Source organism: Polyodon spathula, chromosome 45 (assembly GCF_017654505.1).
Source record: "Polyodon spathula isolate WHYD16114869_AA chromosome 45, ASM1765450v1, whole genome shotgun sequence".
In the NCBI taxonomy this organism is placed as follows: domain Eukaryota; kingdom Metazoa; phylum Chordata; class Actinopteri; order Acipenseriformes; family Polyodontidae; genus Polyodon; species Polyodon spathula.
In genome coordinates, this window is record NC_054578.1 from 1,564,358 (window position 1) to 1,569,357 (window position 5,000).

The 5,000-nt window shown below is 31.0% G+C and overlaps 1 protein-coding gene across 1 annotated transcript in view; it reads right to left on the reverse strand.

Annotated features, from left to right (window-relative positions):
- LOC121305887 (proline-rich protein 12-like) overlaps positions 1 to 5,000 on the reverse strand; it is a gene marked incomplete at its 3' end in the record, with an annotated part of 17,728 nt that overhangs the window by 9,616 nt on the left and 3,112 nt on the right.

The following is a 5,000-nucleotide window of genomic DNA, read 5'->3' on the forward strand; positions in this document are numbered from 1 at the left end:
GAGAGAGAGAGATTGAGAGAGGAGAGGAGAGAGAGGAGAGAGGAGAGGAGAGGAGAGGAGAGAGAGAGAGAGAGAGAGAGGAGAGGAGAGGGAGAGGAGAGAGAGAGGAGAGAGGGGTAGAAGAAAAAATGAGTGATAATATTCAAGTTTTGTCAGCAACAAGTAAAACACCCCCAGATTCTCTCAATAACTTAGAAGCTAAAGAAGGTCCTGAGCGAGTTTCAGAACAGTCGGACGAGTGACATGTGACAGACAGACAGACAGACAGACAGTTTAATTTCAATAATGCTGATAAAGGCACTAGAGCCACCCCCACACACGCAGAGACACACATACACACACACACACACACACACACACACACCACACTGTGGGGTGTGATAAATTTGGGACACTGAGGTTGTAAATTACACTGTGAGATTGTGATTTTAAACTGTGAGAAATCGTGATATTTATACTGTGAGATTGTGATATTTATAACACTGTGAGATTGTGATATTTATACACTGTGAGATTGTGATATTTATACTGTGAGATTGTGATATTTATAACACTGTGAGATTGTGATATTTATACTGTGAGATTGTGATATTTATACTGTGAGATTGTGATATTTATACTGTGAGATTGTGATATTTATACTGTGAGATTGTGATATTTATAACACTGTGAGACTGTGATATTTATACTGTGAGATTGTGATATTTATAACACTGTGAGATTGTGATATTTATACTGTGAGATTGTGATATTTATACTGTGAGATTGTGATATTTATAACACTGTGAGATTGTGATATTTACACTGTGAGATTGTGATATTTACACTGTGAGATTGTGATATTTATAACACTGTGAGATTGTGATATTTATAACTGTGAGATTGTGATATTTATAACACTGTGAGATTGTGATATTTATAACTGTGAGATTGTGATATTTATAACACTGTGAGATTGTGATATTTATAACACTGTGAGATTGTGATATTTATACTGTGAGATTGTGATATTTATACTGTGAGATTGTGATATTTATAACACTGTGAGATTGTGATATTTATAACACTGTGAGATTGTGATATTTATAACACTGTGAGACTGTGATATTTATACTGTGAGACTGTGATATTTATACTGTGAGATTGTGATATTTACACTGTGAGATTGTGATATTTACACTGTGAGATTGTGATATTGTGAGATAACACTGTGAGATTGTGATATTTATACTGTGAGATTGTGATATTTATACTGTGAGACTGTGATATTTATACTGTGAGATTGTGATATTTATACTGTGAGATTGTGATATTTATACTGTGAGATTGTGATATTTATACTGTGAGATTGTGATATTTATACTGTGAGATTGTGATATTTATACTGTGAGATTGTGATATTTATAACACTGTGAGATTGTGATATTTATACTGTGAGACTGTGATATTTATAACACTGTGAGACTGTGATATTTATACTGTGAGACTGTGATATTTATACTGTGAGATTGTGATATTTATAGATTGTGATATTTACACTGTGAAAACCCCCCTACTGACACGATAAAGATTGTGACACTCTTGACATTATAAATCTTGACACTCTGACACCTATAAATATGCCACTATAACACTCTAAATTGGTGACATGAAACACATAAATATGACACTTCTGGACATAAAAGATGTGACACTCTGACATTTATAAATATGACACTCTGGACACGATAAATATGACAGCTAACCCTATCAAATTATTGTGACATCTAACACATAAAGATTGACACTCTGACCACGATAAATAGGTGTGCCACTCTACATATAATATCTGTGAGATTGTGATATTTATAACACTGAGATTGTGATATTTATACTGTGAGATTGTGATATTTATACTGTGAGATTGTGATATTTATACTGTGAGATTGTGATATTTACACTGTGAGATTGTGATATTTATACTGTGAGATTGTGATATTTATACTGTGAGATTGTGATATTTATACTGTGAGATTGTGATATTTATAACTGTGAGATTGTGATATTTATAATACTGTGAGACTGTGATATTTATACTGTGAGATTGTGATATTTATAACACTGTGAGATTGTGATATTTATACTGTGAGATTGTGATATTTATACTGTGAGATTGTGATATTTATACTGTGAGATTGTGATATTTATACTGTGAGATTGTGATATTTATAACTGTGAGATTGTGATATTTATACTGTGAGACTGTGATATTTATACTGTGAGATTGTGATATTTATACTGTGAGACTGTGATATTTATACTGTGAGATTGTGATATTTATAACACTGTGAGATTGTGATATTTATAACTGTGAGATTGTGATATTTATACTGTGAGATTGTGATATTTATACTGTGAGATTGTGATATTTATACTGTGAGATTGTGATATTTATAACACTGTGAGATTGTGATATTTATACTGTGAGATTGTGATATTTATACTGTGAGATTGTGATATTTACACTGTGAGATTGTGATATTTATACTGTGAGATTGTGATATTTATACTGTGAGATTGTGATATTTATAACACTGTGAGATTGTGATATTTATACTGTGAGACTGTGATATTTATACTGTGAGATTGTGATATTTATAACACTGTGAGACTGTGATATTTATACTGTGAGATTGTGATATTTATAACACTGTGAGACTGTGATATTTATACTGTGAGACATGTGATATTTTATACTGTGAGATTGTGATATTTATACTGTGAGACTGTGATATTTATACTGTGAGACTGTGATATTTATAACACTGTGAGACTGTGATATTTATAACACTGTGAGACTGTGATATTTATACTGTGAGATTGTGATATTTATAACACTGTGAGACTGTGATATTTATACTGTGAGACTGTGATATTTATACTGTGAGACTGTGATATTTATACTGTGAGACTGTGATATTTATAACACTGTGAGACTGTGATATTTATACTGTGAGACTGTGATATTTATAACACTGTGAGACTGTGATATTTATACTGTGAGACTGTGATATTTATACTGTGAGATTGTGATATTTATACTGTGAGATTGTGATATTTATAACACTGTGAGACTGTGATATTTATACTGTGAGATGTGAGAGATTGTGATATTTATACTGTGAGATTGTGATATTTATAACACTGTGAGATTGTGATATTTATACTGTGAGACTGTGATATTTATACTGTGAGATTGTGATATTTACACTGTGAGATTGTGATATTTATACTGTGAGATTGTGATATTTATACTGTGAGATTGTGATATTTATAACACTGTGAGATTGTGATATTTATAACACTGTGAGATTGTGATATTTATACTGTGAGATTGTGATATTTATACTGTGAGACTGTAATACTTATACTGTGAGATTGTGATATTTATACTGTGAGATTGTGATATTTATACTGTGAGATTGTGATATTTATACTGTGAGATTGTGATATTTATACTGTGAGACTGTGATATTTATACTGTGAGATTGTGATATTTATACTGTGAGATTGTGATATTTATAACTGTGAGACTGTGATATTTATACTGTGAGACTGTGATATTTATAACACTGTGAGACTGTGAGATTGTGATATTTATACTGTGAGACTGTGATATTTATACTGTGAGACTGTGATATTTATAGATTGTGATATTTATAACTGTGAGACTGTGATATTTATACTGTGAGACTGTGATATTTATACTGTGAGATTGTGATATTTATACTGTGAGATTGTGATATTTATAACACTGTGAGACTGTGATATTTATACTGTGAGATTGTGATATTTATACTGTGAGACTGTGATATTTATACTGTGAGACTGTGATATTTATACTGTGAGACTGTGATATTTATACTGTGAGACTGTGATATTTATACTGTGAGATTGTGATATTTATAACACTGTGAGACTGTGATATTTATACTGTGAGAGACTGTGATATTTATAACACTGTGAGATTGTGATATTTATACTGTGAGACTGTGATATTTATACTGTGAGACTGTGATATTTATACTGTGAGACTGTGATATTTATACTGTGAGATTGTGATATTTATACTGTGAGATTGTGATATTTATACTGTGAGATTGTGATATTTATACTGTGAGATTGTGATATTTATACTGTGAGACTGTGATATTTATAACACTGTGAGATTGTGATATTTATACTGTGAGACTGTGATATTTATACTGTGAGATTGTGATATTTATACTGTGAGACTGTGATATTTATACTGTGAGACTGTGATATTTATACTGTGAGATTGTGATATTTATACTGTGAGATTGTGATATTTATACTGTGAGATTGTGATATTTATACTGTGAGATTGTGATATTTATACTGTGAGACTGTGATATTTATACTGTGAGATTGTGATATTTATACTGTGAGATTGTGATATTTATACTGTGAGACTGTGATATTTATACTGTGAGATTGTGATATTTATACTGTGAGATTGTGATATTTATACAGATTGTGATACATACTGTGAGATTGTGATATTTATAACTGTGAGACTGTGATATTTATACTGTGACTGTGATATTTACACTGTGATTGTGATATTTATACTGTGAGATTGTGATATTTATACTGTGAGATTGTGATATTTATAACAGTGAGATTGTGATATTTATAACACTGTGAGACTGTGATATTTATACTGTGAGACTGTGATATTTATAACACTGTGAGACTGTGATATTTATACTGTGAGACTAGGAGTGTGAGAGAGAAAGCAATCACTGTTGATTTTGATAATTTACTGTTGTCCATATGGAGGATAGACGACACTGCTACTGTTTAAGAGGGACAGAGTTGAAAAGAGAAACAAGGGGAGGTGACTGGAGATGTTGTAATAACAACAACAACACAGCTAATAATAATAATAATAACAATAATAATAATAATAATAATAATAATAATATATAATATGGCAG